This window comes from Primulina eburnea, chromosome 14 (assembly GCF_022965805.1).
Source record: "Primulina eburnea isolate SZY01 chromosome 14, ASM2296580v1, whole genome shotgun sequence".
Classification (NCBI taxonomy): domain Eukaryota; kingdom Viridiplantae; phylum Streptophyta; class Magnoliopsida; order Lamiales; family Gesneriaceae; genus Primulina; species Primulina eburnea.
The window spans coordinates 9,507,593-9,526,414 of NC_133114.1; the positions used below are offsets into that span (position 1 = coordinate 9,507,593).

Sequence of the window (18,822 nt, forward strand, 5' to 3'; positions counted from 1 at the left end):
TGTTGCAGAATCTTCCTATTCCGGAGTGGAAGTGGGAGCATATCACGATGGACTTCGTGACTCACTTGCCTATGTCTGTGGGGAATAGAGATGCTATCTGGGTGGTAGTGGATCGGCTTACTAAGTCTGCCCATTTTCTTCCGTATAACAGAGATTTCACTTTCGATCGGATGGCACAGTTGTACATTCAAGAGATTGTACGGTTTCATGGTGTGCCCGTGAGTATCGTTAGTGACAGAGATCCTCGATTTACATCTAGATTTTGGGGCAGCTTTCAGCAAGCCTTGGGCACTACCTTGAGTTTGAGTACTGCATATCACCCAGAGACTGACGGTCAGTCAGAGAGGACTATTCTTACTCTTGAGGATATGTTGAGATCTTGTGTGATGGATTTCGGGCCAGCTTGGCAGGATCATCTGCCACTGATAGAGTTTGCATACAACAACAGTTTTCATAGGAGTATTGGTATGTCTCCGTTTGAAGCATTGTATGGTCGACGTTGTCGTACTCCTCTGTTCTGGGAGGAAGTCGGAGAACGACAGGTCGAGGGTCCAGAATTGATTCAGCAGGCCATGGACAAAGTTCTTGTGATCAAACAGCGGATTAAGACTGCTCAGGATCGACAAGCGAGTTATGCGAACACCAAGCGCAGACCTCTTCATTTTGATGCAGGCGAGAAAGTGTTTCTCAAGGTATCACTTTTTCGGAGGATTCTGAGATTTGGACTCAAGGGTAAGCTATCTCCGAGATTCATTGGTCCTTTTGAGATCTTAGAATGTGTGGGAGATTTGGCCAACAGATTAGCTTCGCCACCGTATCTGTCTAGTGTTCACAATGTGTTTCATGTGTCTTTGTTGAGACGATACGTAGCGGATGAGTCTCATGTTTTGCATCCGACAGAAGTTCAGCTGAATCCGGATTTGTCTTTTGTGGAAAGACCGGTTTCGATCTTAGACCGGAAGGATAAGGTACTGCGGAATAAGACTATTCCTCTTGTCTTAGTGCAGTGGCAGCGCCGAGGTACTGAAGAAGCTACTTGGGAACTAGAGAGTCGCATGCAGTCAGAGCATCCAGAGTTATTCTAGTTGTAGTATTTTCAGTTATGATTGTAATTTCAGTTGTAATTCATTCTTAAGTTGAATGTATTGTTGTTCAGAATTGTCATTTTTCAGACTCGATTTCGCGGACGAAATTCTTTTTAGGGGGGAGAATGTAGTATCCCGATGCCTAATTTGAGTTAATTATTGGATTAAATATTATTTCGGTGGGATCGGAAGGACCGAACAGGGTTCGGATCGTCCGATCAGGGTTCGGATCGTCTGAAGACAGGTGGCTGGACACGTGGAAGACATGCAAGGTTCGGATCGTCCGATTAGGGTTCGGATCGTCCGAAGACAGGTGGCTGGACACGTGGAAGACATGCAGGATTCGGATCGTCCGATCAGGGTTCGGATCATCCGAAGTGTGCCGGATCGGATCGTCCGAAGTGGATCGGATCTACCGATCGTTGTCTATAAATAGAGGCGCGAGGCTTCATTTGTTACTCGCCAATTCCGAGTGTTCCAGAGCATTTTAGTCGTTTCTGATGGGTTTCTAGTCTTTTCCCGAGGTTTAGGCACTAGCGGGGAGCTACTGGTTTTGTAGCGGAGTTGTGCTCTAGTTGGGAGCTAGCGGCATCAGTGGGCTGACTACGGACGCAGGCTTGATTCTAGGGTTGATTGCTAGGATCTACTGGTTTGAGGTACGAAAGTACTATCCGAGATAGCAGGATTGAGTATACTTTGCTATGTGTTGCATGTTTATATGTTGCATTATTATCTGTCATATGATGCATGGTTTATTATGCGGCATTTGCATAATCATGTTGAGCCTGATTATCTTTGAGATAGCCTGTTGAGAGGGTGCTCAGCCCTCGTTTGTTGTGGATGGTTGGACCCCGTTGGCCGACGGTGGTCAGGTCACCGGTATATCCACAGGTTTATTTTGGTATGGGAGCCACCTCCTGGTGCGACGGCGCAGAGTGCTACATACCTTGACGTCATTTACCTGAGCAGTATTTTCGTTATACCCAGATCCTGGTATCCAGTACATTTTGCATACATGCATGTCATAGTCTTGTATACTCATGCTTTCGGTGCTGAGCGTTTTATGCTCACGTCCTCGGTTTATCTCTGTTTTGGACACCTTATTCGATGGGGCAGGTCTCAGGTTGGACGGTCCAGGAGGGAGTGGACAGGGAGCTGGCAGAGGTTGACTTGTAGTTATTGGTATTCGTTCTTGGTATTTAGTTCGATCTGGTTGTTTAAGTATTTTGTACTTACAGATTCGATTGGGTTGTATTACCGTTTTTCCGCTGTTTTACCTGATTAAGTTTTAAATGTTAATTTTGCATGCTTAAGTTCTGATTAGTAGGTGATTCTGGAACGGGTCACTACAGTACAAAAAGCTCAGAGTGTAGGAGCATCTGGTTCAGTAGCTCAGCCTGAGAGGCAAGCTTCATCTGTTCATTCCTTTCAGCCCACTCCTACACAGACCCAGCCCCGAGCCAGAGGTAGCAAGATAGTGAGCCAACCTCCCAGACAGCAGGCTCGAGTATTTGCACTGACTGAAGAATAGGCTCAAGATGTGCCAGATGATGTGGTTGCAGGTAACTGTTTTCTTTGCGGTTATCCTGCCTATGTACTGATAGATACGAGTGCATCTCATACTTTTATATCTGAACGCTTTGCATTGTTGCATTCATTGCCTGTCGAGTCATTATCTGCTGTTGTGTCTATTTCTTCTCCGTTGGGAAGTGGTCTTATATCTGTGACTTCAGTTAGACATTGTATACTACATTTTGAGGGTCACGAGATTGATTTAGATTGTATTGTGCTTGGGTTAGCTGATTTTGACTGTATTGTCGGTATCGATATGTTAACCAAGTACAGAGCCACTATAGAGTATTTCTAGAAGATTGTCAGGTTCAGACCAGAGATGGCTGATGAGTGGAAATTCTACGGTAAGGGTTCCAGATCTCAGATTCCCTTAGTATTTGCTTTGACTATGAGTCGATTGTTGCAGAAAAGAGCGGAGGGGTTCCTTGTATATTCAGTAGATCTACTGAAATCGAGCCCAGCATTGGCAGATCTGCCAGTGGTACGCGAGTTTGCTGATGTATTCCCAGACGAGATTCCAGGGTTACCTCCAGCCCGAGAGGTTGATTTCAGCATTGATCTCATACCAGGCAGTTCCTATATCTCGAGCTCCGTACAGAATGGCACCTATTGAACTGAAAGAACTGAAAGCACAGCTTGAAGATCTGTTAACCAAGGGTTACATCAGACCGAGTGTATCTCCTTGGGGCTCTCCAGTGCTATTTGTGCAAAAAAAAGACGGTTCGATGAGATTATGTATTGATTACCGGCAGCTGAATAAGGAAACGGTAAAGAAAAAATATCCATTGCCTCGTATCGACGATTTATTTGATCAATTGCAGGGTTCATATGTCTATTTAAAGATTGATTTGAGATCCGGATATCACCAGCTGAGAGTCCAAGATGTTGATATACCGAAGACATCATTCCGAAACAGGTATGGACATTATGAATTTATTGTCATGCATTGGTTTAACAAATGCTCCAGCAGTGTTTATGGGACTGATGAACCGTGTCTTTCAGAGGTATTTGGATGAGTTTGTTATCGTTTTTATTGATAATATTTTGGTGTATTCCAAGAGTAGGAATGAGCATGCCGAGCATTTAAGAATTGTGTTGCAGATACTGAGAAATGAGAGACTATATGCTAAACTGTCGAAGTGTGAGTTTTGGCTGAGACAAGTTGTCTTCTTGGGTCATATCTTATATGGAGACGGTATTTCTGTGGATCCGAGTAAAGTTGAAGCAGTGATCAGTTGGACAAGACCGGCTTCTATGCCAGAGATACGCAGTTTCATGGGTTTAGCAGGGTATTACCGACGATTTATTAAAGATTTCTCCAGTATAGCGAAGCCGATTACCAAGTTGACACAGAAGAATGAGTCATTCGTGTGGTATGAAGCTTGTGAGTCTAGCTTTGTGGAGTTGAAGAAACGACTGACCAGTGCTCCAGTATTGACGATACCTTCAGGTACTGGTGATTTTGTTGTATATTGTGATGCATCTCACAGAGGGCTAGGATGTGTTCTTATGCAGCGAGGGCATGTGATTGTGTATGCCTCGAGACAACTGAAGCCACACGAGATTCGATACCCAATTCATGACCTTGAATTTGCGGCTATAGTATTTGCACTAAAGATCTGGCGTCCTTATCTTTATGGCGAGAAGTTTGAGATTTACTCTGATCACAAAAGCCTGAAGTATCTGTTTTCTCAGTCAGAGTTGAACATGAGACAGCGTAGATGACTCGATTTGTTGAAAGATTTCGATTGCGAGATCAATTACTATCCAGGAAGGTCTAATGCAGCAGCGGACGCCTTGAGTCGAAATGTATGTGCTCTGTCCTTATCGACGATAGGTGTTTCAAATTTAGTTGAAGATTGTTGTTTGTCTGGTTTAGCATTTGATACATATAGTAGACCATTGAGACTTGCTGCGATTCAAGTTGAGCCAGATTTGATTATGAGAATTAAAGAAGCCCAAAGAAATGATCAGAATATTCAGAAGTCGATGAAATGGTCAGAGCTGGATATATTTCAGAATATCAGGTACTTGATCATGTTCTGTATGTGAATAACCATCTTGTAGTGCCAGATATTTCAGATTTGAAACAGCAGATATTGTCAGAAGCGCACTGTAGTCGGTTCATTATTCATCCTGGTGGCAGGTTGATGTATAATGACTTGAAGCCACAGTTCTGGTGGAAACAGATGAAATCAGATATAGCAGAGTTTGTATCTAAGTGCTTGAATTGCCAACAAGTGAAGGCCGAGAGAAAGAAGCCCGGAGGTTTACATCAGAGTTTGTCTATTCCTGAATGGAAATGGGATCACATTTCCATGGATTTCGTTACGACGTTACCACGATCATCCCGGGGTTGTGATGCGATTTGGGTCATTATTGACAGATTGACCAAATCCGCATGTTTTATTCCCTACAGAATGACGTACCGACATGATCAGATGGCTGAGATATATATCAGAGAGGTAGTCAGACTGAATGGTGTGCCGAAGTCGATCGTATCAGATCGTGATCCCCGATTCACTTCACATTCCTAGCATAGTCTGCAGCAGGCTCTAGGTACGACATTACACCTGAGTACTGATTATCATCCCCAGACAGACGGACAGTCAGAGCGGACTATCCAGACTTTAGAGGATATGCTGAGAGTTGTAGTGCTAGATTTTGGCACTAGTTGGCAAGATTCACTATCTCTTTGTGAATTCTCGTACAACAACAGCTATCAGACGAGCATCGAGATGGCACAGTTTGAAGCTTTGTATGACAAGAAATGCAGATCGCCGCTGTATTGGGATGACATCTCAGAATTACCAGAATTGGGGCCCGATATGATTCGTGAGATGACTGAGAAAGTAAAGATAATTCAGAAGAGAATGAAGATGGCACAGGATAGACAAGCCAAGTATGCAAATATCAGACGTAGACCGCTAGTATTTGAACCCGGTGACAGAGTATTTTTGAAGATTTCTCCTTTCAGAGGCGTTGTTAGATTTGGCAAACGCGGTAATTTGTCTCCTAGATACATACGTAGACCGCTAGTATTTGAACCCGGTGACAGAGTATTTTTGAAGATTTCTCCTTTCAGAGGCGTTGTTAGATTTGGCAAACGCGGTAATTTGTCTCCTAGATACATCGGTCCGCACGAAATTCTTGAGAAGATTGGCGATCGAGCATATCGACTTGCGCTTCCTCCTTCTCTATATGGGATACATGACGTTTTTCATGTATCGATGCTGCGAAGATACATGCCTGATGCTTCTCATGTCATTCAGCCTGACGAGGCCGAGCTTGACGATACACTCAGTTATTTTGAGCAACCATTACAGATTCTTGATCGAAAAGAAAAACTGCTCAGAACGAAGACCATTCCGCTAGTGAAAGTCCAGTGGAGTCGTCATGGCACTGAAGAAGCGACTTGGGAGACAGAATCAGAGATGAAACAGAGATATCCCGAGTTATTTCTATGACGTAAGTATTTATTCAGCTTTTGATTATAATCCTTCTTTGATATGTTTAGTTGATTGTCTGCGAGGTCGAGGACGAACTCATATCTAAGAGGGGGAGAAATGTAATGCCCGATTTTCTTGTTGATACGTTTGAATTGATATATAGTAGGAATAAGGAATGCAAAAATAGACGGGGAGAAACGACGTTCCAAAACTTGAATATATTGATAAAGAGAGACCGCACCCGCGCCTAGTCTTTTACCGCACCCGCGGTTGTGGCTCATGAAATGTGGAAGATTTACAGTAGTAAGACCGCACCCGCGGTGCAAAAGCCAGTGCACCTGCGGTCATTATTCTGAAATTTTGGATGTGATACAGTAGGGTGAGCGCACCCACGTTACATAACTGGGCGCACCCGCGGTCGATGATTCTAGAAAATTGGAAGGGAGGCCGTAGGCTTAGCACACCCGCGATCTAAGGAGAGCGCGCCCGCGGTGCAACGTGTAATATGAAAAATGAGCCATGTGTTTGCCATGCTATATGTGTTACCTTCTCCTTCACTTTCAGGTATTGAACAACAGCAACCACCGAGAGCATCCATGAAATTCCTCCAAGTTCTTTCAAGCTTAGAAAATAAATCGTGCAACATCTAGCCATCCAAAATTCAATCCAAGCTTAGATTCTTGATCCTTGTACTACTAGCTACAAGAGGATGTAAGTATTGTTACATTTTCAGCATGTTTGAAAGTTTATATGTTGGGGAAGTTCTGATATGCTTGTAATTATGTGTTCTTGAGATCATAAATATCGTAGAAACGTAAACGGATCAAGAAAATGATAGCATATGACATTGTTATGATTTTCAGCATGTATTGAGTTGAGATATACAGATTATAAGATGATAAGGAGTATATTATGCTGATTATGAGTTGAAGATTATGACTTTTTGATATATGTTGAGATTTGAATTGATCGGTATCGCGAGATCAAGCCGTTATGCCGTCCAAATGTACCGAGATTGAATAATGATTTGTACAAGGATTTATTTGAGTTGTATTTTGATAGAATACATCTATACATTTCCATTTCAGATTCAGATTGACAGAGCTGATATCCCGACTTCGAGACTTCGCTTTATTCCAACGACAAGAGGGTATAATTCATGTGAATTCGGGAAGATCCAACTCGAATTAGATTTGATTTTAGTTTCCCAAAATCACATACTAGATTGTTGTTTATATCTTGTTATGCTTATGATTTGTTTATAGATTTATATTCAAGCATTAAGATAGGAGAGTCATTGGCAGATTTGCTAAATTTCTAGATGTTCGGTGATATCGACGCATAGGAGCAGATTGACTCCGATTGTAGACATTTGATACAGACATGACCGAAGTCTAGGAATAAGACGTACCGTCACCCCGATTGGGAGGGTAGGTGGCAGACTGTGACGTTTTATTCACACCGGGATCCCTAGATTTAGATATGAGTCGAGTTAAAGAGTAAGAGTTGAATTGTTTTATCTGTATTCACTAATGTGTCATAATTACCGAAACATGTGTTATGATTTATTATGAAATTGTATGACATGCATGTATACATGTTTTATACTGGGATTTGTTCTCACCGGAGTTTCCGGCTGTTGTTGTGTCTGTATGTGTGCATAACGACAGGGAGAACTGGACCAGGGTCTAGAAGAACTTGACAGAGATGAGAGATCGAGATAGCGTGGAGATTACGGGCGTAGAAGAAGATTACTAGTGGTTTCTTACTAGACATGTACTACATGTGGTTTGTAGTTGGTATTAAACACTAGTTTGTATATATTTTAAATGAAACAAGACATGTTTTATGTTGTTGAAATAAAATGGATGAAGACCTTATGCATGTTTATATACATTTGTTTATAATATTGTTAAAAGAAATTTTTTTTATGACGCACATTTTCGAACAAAGATCCAATTAATCTCAAAGAGAATTGAGTTAGAGCCCGGGTCCCCACAATAAACATATAAACTTATCAAAAATAATTGATTTAAGCCATTGAAATCATTTAATTAGCTATTATCCATTTTCCCTAGATTCGCATGCAGTTGGATTACGTCGTTTTATTTTTGGACATTACAGAAAGTCACAATTGAGGATCTGAATTCGATAAAAAGTAAACATATATGTATATGATGAAAGGAAAGATGATACGATATGTTGAAAGGAAAATTTTATGTTCATGAAAATCTATTTTATTAAAAGTATTTTTACTGGTTGCTTGTGAAAATATATGTATTATTTGCTATCATGGTTAAGGTTTGCTGAGTCAATAGACTCACTAGATGTGATCGATGCAAAGAGATTGATGTTAATGAAGGTTTTGATGGTTGATCTTGCTAGACTGAAGGTACACACAACCTGATCAACGTCGCTAGTTTTCAGCAAATAAAATAAGTTTATGATTTATGATTACTTAAAGATTTTTATGACTTATGATGCTTTTGAGAGAATTTTGGGAGGATGTTAGAGTTAAGTTTATTTTTGAAATAATGTTAGGTTGGTTGACGTTTTACGACTTTATATTGTAAATTACTTTCTTCTGGATTTTCAAATAATAGTTGTTTGGGCAATTTTTAAATGATGAAAAATATTCATATTTTAAATACTCGGTGTTTCGGCCGAATGAAATAGAAAAAAATTTTCTAGTATATTTTTAAAAAAATGAGTAGTAGACGTTTCAGAAATGATGTGCTGCTAACCGTGAACGTACATACGAAGTTAATAAATTGACGAAATATGGCTAGAACGACTGGCCTTATATGATTTTTAGCCTATGAATTAGGAAAGAGTTACACGGGCCCTTGTTGGTTTGTGTTAGAGCCGTACGTGCATTTCCCAGATTTCAAAGCAAATTCAGGTAAGAAACACGAAGCAGACGGAGAAGCCGTGTGCAGCTCAGAATCTTGTGCCATGCGAAGGTCGCTACGTGGAAAGGAAAACAAGGCACGATTCATACATGATGGGGCAAATCTCGATCGGTTTTTGCCAAAAGAGAATTCTAATCCTTTTGGAACGTGATCTTGAAGAATCCAAGCTTTCTTATTGTTCATTCCTCAAATAAAAGGGGACAAACAAAACCCTTCATTCATTCATCAAGTGTCACCCCATAATACCATTTCTTTCTTTAGCAAAATATCAAAAAATCTCTTCAAGCAAGCCGGTTCTTCTTCATCTTACGTTAATATCATTTGTGCTAATGTTTTGTGTTGTCTCATAGGTGGAAGCCGCTAGGGATTTAAAGATCACTACTACCACAAATCCAGACGATGGTCTTCTCAAACTTCAATACCTAAACTAATGTTTCACAACATATGACCAGAAATGTTAATGTGTTTACTTCATTTCCATGCTTGATATATTTACATCTCACGTACAAACAGCCCCAGGTTATTGATGTCTTCATCTTGCAGTCGATGTGAGAAAAATGGCATCTCCATACAGTATATACATCTTCATCGCAAGTTGTTCGATTGTAAATACTTTTGCCTTCTAAGATCTCGTTGGTGCTTTTGATATGCTTTGAACCAATGCATGGAATCGAAGGCGGTTAAAAACAGTTGTAATTTTGTTCAAAGTCTCCATTTCAAAATGTGTGTTGTATTATTATTTGGGAGTCGTAACTATCAAATGTAATATCGTGTGGTGTGAGGCTTCAATCATGTTGGGAAAGATAGCCAAGTTAAATAACTTTTTGCACAGCGGAAGCATTAATTCTTTTCCATTTAGCGGTAATACCGGATCAAAATATTTTCACGATATCAACAATGATGAAGAAACGGACACAAGGATTTTTACGTGGAAGACCCAAATTAGGGAAAAACCATGAGACCGAAGTCCAACAAAATAAATCTCCACTATATGAATAATGGGTACAAATCGTTCCTACAACAATAAGAGATAACAACAACTCTCCCTAGAACAACTTAGGGGACACCAAGAACTTCAAGAATAGTTATTCTTGGATGACTTACTCAATCTCACTTTCGAAGTAGAACTTACACAACTCTAATCACATAGAAAATTCTTTCTGATGTGGAAGATCGGACATTGCCGCAACCACAGAGCATACTAAAATTTATCAAAATGACTAAGCTATACAACACTCAATTTCTTGTGTTTTTGCTGGTCTTTGGATGGTTTGAATGGATGAAAATGTATGGTATTTATAGGAAAAATTTTGGGTTTGGTGAAGTGTGATTGATGGATAAGTTTTCAAAGTTTGGTAGCCTAACTTTGAACCAAACTTTGAAAAATAGTTTGAATACAAAACATGCTTGAATGTGTCAACAATTCTCCCCCTCAAGCTTGATTTTGTAGATTCAAACAAGCCTCCAATATTTCTACAGTTTTCCAGCTTTTCTTTGGACAACGACTTCTTAAACATATCGGAACCATTATCATCGGTATGTATCTTCTCAAAATGTAACAATTTCTCGTTCAACGCATCCAGTATCCAATGATACCTTACATCAATATGCTTTGACCTTGAGTGTAAACTGGAGTTCTTACTCAAATGAATTGCACTCTGACTATCACAGTAGAGCGTAAATTTGTCTTATCTCAAACCTAACTCTTGTAGAAACTTCTTCAACCATAGTAGTTCTTTACATGCTTCAGTTGTGACTATGTACTCGGCTTCTGTTGTGGACATGCCACGCAATTTTGAAGTTTTGATTGCCATGAGACTGCTCCCCTGCAAATGTCAGCAAGTATCCGGATGTGGACTTTCTAGAATCAACATCACCAGCCATATCTGCATCAGTATAACCTTCTAACACAGTTTGACTAGTTTCGAATCTCAAACAAAGCCTATAAGTACCACTCAGATATCGGAATATCCATTTCACTGCTGACCAGTGATCTTTGCCAGGATTTGAGAGAAATCGACTTACCATGCCAACTGCGTGATCAAACTGCCGACTGCTGAAGCATAAAGAACCCTTTCCATTTCTTTCTTTTCTTCCTCACTTGTGGGACAATGAAATGAAACATAGTTTGAAATGATCTGCAAGTAGAGTACCAACAGCCTTTGCTTTATCTATTTTGAATCTTTCAAGAACTTTCCCAATGTATTGTTCATGAGATAACCATAGTTTCTTATTGGCCATATCTGTAGAGATCTTCATTCCAAGAATATGTTTTGCTGGTCCTAAGACTTTCATTGCAAAAGACTTGTTAAGCTCCCCCTTAGGCTTTTCTATCTTGCTTGGATCATGACCAATGATCAACATACAATCAACATACAACAATAAGATGATGATATCATTCTGTCATATTTCTTAACAAATACACAATTATCAGAATTGATTCTGCCGTACCCATTGATTCATCATGAATGTATCAAACTTCTTGTACTACTGTCTTGGAGCTTGTTTCAACCCCTACAAACTTTTGTTTAGTCGACACACCATATCCTCTATGCCTTTAACTATGAATCCTTCAGGTTGCTCCATATATATTTCTTCATCTAGATCACCATGAAAAAATGCAGTCTTAACATTGAATTGTTCTATGTCCAGATCCATACTAGCTGCAAGTCCCAGAACAACTATGATAGAGGACATCTTCACCACTGATGAGAAAATTTCATCAAAATCAACAAATTTCTTCTAGCTGAATCCCTTCACAACCAGCCTCGCTTTGTACCTTAGTTGTGATTTATTTTCTTCAGTCTTCAACTTGTAAACCCATTTATTTTTGAGTGTTTTCTTACCTTTTGGTAGCTTTACTAAGTTGTAGGTGTGATTTTCATGAAGCGATTGCAACTCTTCTTTCATTGCTTCGATCCACTTATCTTTTTCTGTGCTTGATACAACTTCTTTGAAACTCTCTGGTTCTCCACCATCAGTGATCATCACATAATCATGTGGGTTGTATCTCATAGAAGGTATTCTTTGTCTGGTGGACCTTCTGATCTCTGTTTCTGAAGGTGGAGTTGAAGAGTTGTCTTGAGCATCTATTGGCTCAACTATCTCGTCATGCTCAGTTTGTGTTTCTCTCCCGTGATCCTGAACTGTGGGGAAATAAAATGGATCTAAATTTACGGGAATTTCTGAATTGGATGATTGTTATTGTTTGTTGTGTTCCACATCAGAATAAACTTCATCTTCGAGGAATACAACATCTAGGCTTGTAACAATCTTTTGATTCAATGGATCCCATAATCTGTATCCGAACTCTTCATGGCTATAACCAAAAATATGCACTTTTTGGATTTGTCATCAAGCTTGGATCTTTCATCTTTTTGTATATGAACAAATGCTTTGCAACCAAACACTCTCAATTGTTTGTATGAGACATCTTTCCCTGTCCAAACTTTGTTAGAAACATCACCATCTAACGAAGCTGATGGAGAAAGGTTGATCAAATCAATTGCAGTTCTCATAGCTTCGCCCCAAAAAAGAATTGGGCAATTTGGAGTGTGATAACATACACTTTATCTTTTCACAAATTGTCCTATTCATACTTTCAGGTAGACCATTGTGCTGAGGGGTTTTTGGAACACTTTTCTCGAGCCTGATACCATGAGTTATACAGTATTGCTCAAAAGGACCCCTATATTCACCACCATTGTCAGAACAAATAAACTTCAGTTTCTTTCTTGTTTCTCTTTCAACTTTTGCGTGAAAATGCTTAAAGACCTCAAGGACATGATCTTTAGATTTCAGCGCAAAGAACCAGACCTTTCGTGAGAAATCATCAATAAAGGTCACAAAATACAGCGCACCACCGAGAGTTATGTCTTTCGTGTAACACAAATCTGTATGTACTAACTCCAAGCGTTGAGGTTTTCTTGATGAAGAAAAACTTTGAAATGCAACTCTGTGTTGTTTTCCGGCCAAACAATCAACACGACTTTCCAAATGCATACCAGATACTTCAGGAAGGAGTTTTCTCTTAGCCAAAGTTTCCATTCCCTTCTGGCTAATATGTCCAAGTCTCTTGTGCCACAACTCAATGGATGAGGTTTTTGTAGATGCATGAACCTCTCCATTTGATATTTTTTCTCGCATGAGGTAAAGAGAATTTTGCTTAATACCTCTAGCAATAATAAGAGATCCTGTTGGTGAGTTTCCATTTTCCTTCACCAAAGTGACTGTAACAACCATCATCATCAAGCTTTCCTGTAGAGATGATGTTAAATCAAATATCTGTAACATGTCGAATATCTCTGAGATTGAGATGACACCCTGTATCTGTCTCCAAGACAATGCTCCCCATACCAACGACCTCAGTCAAACCTTGATTGGCCATTCTAACCTTGCCAAAGTTTCCACTTGAGTATGACGCAAACATATCTCTGTGTTGAGTAATATGATATGAAGCTCCCGAGTCAATAATCCAATCAGTTTGCTGGTATGATATACTGACACATGCATCATCACCAAGGATGATAATATCGCCATCAGATGTAACTGCAGCCGTGTCTTTCTCTTCCGACTTTGTCCCATTCCTTTGATCTCTCTTCTTTTTTCTGCATTATCTTTCATAGTGATTTGGTCCTCCACAACAATGGCATTTGAATTCTTTTCTGGTCTTGGACTTTCCTCTGGATTTGTCTCTTCCTTTATGAGGTCCTCAGGTGTAATTTCTTCCTCGATTATCAACGATTTCTGTAACTAATGCCTTAGTTTCAGAGTTGGCTTCTTGCTCCTTTCTTTAGAAGACAATCTTCGACTGTTTGTAATGTCAGTTTTCCAATAGGAGCAGAATTACTGAGCGACACCACAAGAGTATCCCAACTATCTGGCGAGGAGCTCAGTAATAATAGTGCCGTAACTTCGTCATCCAGGGTAATCTTCATGCTGAGAGATTGTTTGATTAGAACTTGGTAAGTTATTCTCATTCGCAAAGTGATGAAAGATATTGTGTTCGATAAAACGTCGTATAAAACCGACAGCTTTTTGATGTAGTATAGTCCATTCTTCGTTTGATATGTTTTCTGGCTTGGCACTATCACCACTCAATGGCAAATACAGATCTTTGCAATATAGCAGGTCCAACATGCTTGCCTTCCATATGGAATAATTTGATCAGTTGAGTTTAAACATCCCTCCAATGGATTCTTCCATGTATCTTATTGTGGCTCTGATACCACTTGTTGGGAAAGATAGCCAAGTTAAATAACTTTTCGTACAGTGGAAGCGTTTAATCTTTTCCCTTTAGGGGTAATACCAGTTCAAAATATTTTCACGATATCAACAATGATGAAGAAACCGACACAAGGATTTTTACGTGGAAAACCCAATTAGTGAAAAACCACGAGACCAAAGTCCAACAAACGAAATCCACTATATGAATAATGGGTACAAATCGTTCCTACAACAATAGGAGATAACAACTCTCCCTAGAACAACTTAAGGGACACCAAGAACTTCAAGAATAATTATTCTTGGTTGACATACTTAATCTCACTTTCAAAGTGGAACTCACACAACTCTAATCACATAGAAAATTCTTTCTGATGTGGAAGATCGGACATTGCCGCAACCACAGAGCATACTAAAATTTATCTAAATGACTAGGCTATACAACACTCAATTGTTTGTTTTTTTGCTTGTCTTGGGATTGTTTGAATAGATGAAAATGTATGGTATTTATAGGAAAAAATTTGGGTTTGGTGAAGTGTGAATGAAGGATATGTTTTCAAAGTTTGGTAGCCTAACTTTGAACCAAACTTTGAAAAATAGTTTGAATACAAAACATGCTTGAATTTGTCAACAAATCATGTAAAGTTTATGTTGTACAATAAAACCAAAACCATGCATGGTTCGTTTTAATGATCAAAGTTGGCCTTATTGTGCAAGAGATGTTATGGTAGTATCCTTAAATAATCTGATATATTTGAAAAGTCGGTGAACCCAAAAAATGTAACAAACAACTGGACCAAAAAAATAATTTTCTCTAATAAATGGCGTCCTAGTTGTGAAAAAAAGAAAAAGAAATGTCCGATTGTTTACCCACATTAGCTTCAGTCACCGCCTTGTCAGCTTTTTCCAGCAGAAATTGGAACTCCGGAAAGAGAATGGTCTAAAATAGCCGAATAAGAAAAGATAATGTACCGAAAAAAATTGACATGTAAGTGGATCAAAGACGAAAGATGATTTAAAATATAAAAATAGAGATAAATATTGTCTTTTATATACTATTTCATACAGAAGAATAAACATCTAGGTCACGTCCATACGCCCAATTAGTTACACAACTATTTCAATTGAACTAGAGCATCTCTCATGTTATTTTGGCCTTGTCTTAACTTTATTTTCAAAGAATAAATGAATTTAATGAATGATATTTGTAGGATCCCGGCTTAAATGGGTTGGGTATGCAACCATTTGAGATTTTTTTTTTTTTGGTTTTAAGGAATAATTTTTCAATCATAGTCATCTCCTCCTACTCCCATCAATTCTTAACCAAATAACCATGTTGTCGAGCGGACTTCATCCTAATACATTTTTACTTGCGCTCAACTAATGACTGATTGCATTTTTCCAGTTTGAAGCATTAACTGATTTCTTTTAAAACCAAGCAATTCATCACGTCACATACGATCATTTTATGTGTTTGACTGATCGCATTTTATTTCGAGAAAATTATTATTTTATTCTTTTATGCTCGTTTATTTACAATTTCCATCGTCTATGATATCAATTTTTGATTTATCATAATCATGATCATTTTTTCACTGGGATCGACATTGCATAAGTCGACATCACATCGACACCAGATGTATATGATCATTTATTAATAATGTATTGAAAGAAATCTGTACAAAATCCTAGACAAGAACAGTTTCAGAAAATGAAGATGTGTGTCATTATAAAGGAAATTTGTCAGCTTTGTGAAGGCAATGATCTGACATAATAAAATAAGCTTCTTGTTGCAATGCAAAAATTTTGAGATTTTCAAGATAATGTCTGGTGGAGTCGTTGAATGACTTTGATGAAAGATTTAACGACATCATTATCGAGTTGAAAACTCTGGGAAAATAATATACTAACATAAAATTGCACTAAAAGTGATAAAAGATCTTCCGAGGGAATGAGATGTTAAAACAGTAGTCCAAATATTGGAACAAGTTAGAGTTTGATGACTTGTTTGATGTAGGGATGGCAATGGGTGGGGTATGGGTCGGATTTCATACATCCATCTCCATACCCATTTATTAAATTCATCCCCATACCCATCTCCATACCCATCGGGTATTGAATTTCATCATCATCCCCATACCCATCGGATTATGTGATACCCATACCCTACCCAAATACCCTATTAACATATATAATTGAAAATTTTCGAATTTAAATTGTTTCAATGAAGTTATGAATATTTAAAAAATTATTTAAATGAACAATAAGAAAAAGTATTAATGATAAAAATTTACATAATAAACTTCATACAAAAAATAACAAAATATTGAAAATAGTTTATATTAGTGGAACAAAAGTACGCAATTCAACAAAAATATAGTAGAATTTACATCATATCCAAAAATTCATAATTCAATTGATTAATCATCTATGGGCTACCTCTAGTTTAATCATATGTAAACATTATCAACCCAAAATCAAACTAGATCGGTTTATCTCCGAACTAATCGTACATGTCTTCATCACTTGACATTGTAGTGTCCTACAAAATGATGAATAACAATATAATAATTGACCCAAAAGTATATTTTCAATGTCAAATTTAACAAAATTAAATTGTATTAAAAACTTACAGCATCAACATCAATAGTGTCCTCATCATATTCAACTGAAGAGTAATATGCTTCCGTTTCTTGTGAACTTGTAGCTACAAATTTAAAAGAAAAAAAATCATTATTGTATATTGTAAATTGATAATATTTTTGTTCAAAAACAATAAAAATTAAAAATGCAATTTATATTACCTTGTTTCTCATTCAATAACCAACTTTGAGTGCACATCAACGCTTCTATGGTTTTTGGATGAAGCCTGCTTCTATGGGAACTCACCAATCTGCCACCAGTACTAAATGATGATTATGAAGCCACCGTCGATATTGGAATGGCAAGTAGATCTCGTGTCATCCTCATCAAAGTGGGATATTTGATTCCATTGGTCTTCCACTACTCCAATATGTCAAAATCAAAATTTCTAGGCAACACTTTGTCTTCCAAATTTTTGAAGTCAAACTTGGAATACAATGAATTGGGAAATATGCAAACAAAAAAGGAATACAATGAACCATAATCAAGAAATAAATTATTTTTCAATTTTTGAAGTCAAAGATGGAATAAACTTACATGTGGAGAAGATGAAAAATTGAATGAAAAATAAAAGAGTAGTAAAACCTTGAAACATAAAAGTGAAAGTGAAAGAGAAGAGAAAAGAAAAAGTACCGATTTACTTGGATTTGAAAAGATGAATCTTTAATATAAATAAATATAATTACTATATATATATACACACACAAACATATATATACATACATATATTTATATATATATATATATATATTAATTTAAACGGGTATTCAGGTCGGACGTGGGTCGGATTATATCAAACCCGCCTCCATACCCGAACCCGAAAATCCCCATACCCGATTACCCAATTATTTAATCGGGTCTAAAAATCCCTCCATACCCTCTTCTATTCGGGTCGGGTATCGGATCCTCCAACGGGTTCGGAGGAAATTGACATCCCTAGACTTTGACGATATAAGCTTACATGTTTGAGCTTGAGACCAGAACTGGAGAGGAATCCACCTATAATCATCAAACCAAAGCTCTTACTGCCGCTATTGCTGAACCAATTCAAGAGAGATCTGCCGAACAATTCAGTAATGACGCGATGTCATTTTTTGTCAAAATATTTTTCAAAACCAAAGAACATTATTTTCGTCGAAAATCAATTACCGGTTTAAACTACGACTCGGCGCGTAAAAACATTTCAAAAAGCATTATTTTCAAAAATAACACATTAAATATATCATATATTAAATAATTAAAATTAATCTTTTAATAAAAGTAATTTACCTTTATGATCTCTGATCTCCGTTCCTCGATCGCGTCTTGAATAACCTTTAAAACACAATTTTATGTATTCTAATATAAAACCATATTTTAAACATGTAAACAGGCCTATCACATTCAATAAATGCAATTAATATAATTTAATTATGTATTTTCCATTATTCCTAGATTTGCATGTAGTTGGATTAATATGTGTAGTGACCCGTTCCAGAATCACCTAATAATCAAGAATTAAGCATGCAATTAACTTAATTAATACAATCAGAGATAATTGCAGAAAAAAAATGGTCAACAAACGATAATTATACAACCCAAATGAAGTCCAGAACAACTCAGAATAAAAATATGCGGTACAACCATATCGAATCAAATAGTACTGAAGAACTAAACCAACCGGCTACTCAACGTCCTCATCATCCTCCTCCTGAGCCATCCAACCTGAGGCATGCCCCGTGGGAATGGGGTGTCCAAGATAAACAAAAACCGAGGACGTGAGCGATAAGAACGCCCAGTACAAAAGCATGAGTATACAAACCTATATGAAATGCACATGCTATGATATGATACCAGGGTAGTCAAGAAACAGGAGTCACAAAAGATCTCAATATGCTCAGTCTAGAGGCGCCAAGTGGATAGTGCCGCGCGGTACTCCTCTGGGTCACTGCATCCACT

General features: G+C 38.1%; 1 long non-coding RNA gene across 1 annotated transcript; it reads right to left on the reverse strand.

Moving 5' to 3' along the window:
• Positions 1-16,537: 16,537 nt before the first annotated feature.
• On the reverse strand, positions 16,538-17,181 carry LOC140813349 (uncharacterized). Its single transcript, XR_012113896.1, has 3 exons — positions 17,046-17,181; positions 16,875-16,948; positions 16,538-16,783 (listed from the first exon to the last, which is right to left on the reverse strand). It is a non-coding gene; the product is annotated as an uncharacterized lncRNA (long non-coding RNA).
• Between the last annotated feature and the right edge of the window lie 1,641 nt (positions 17,182-18,822).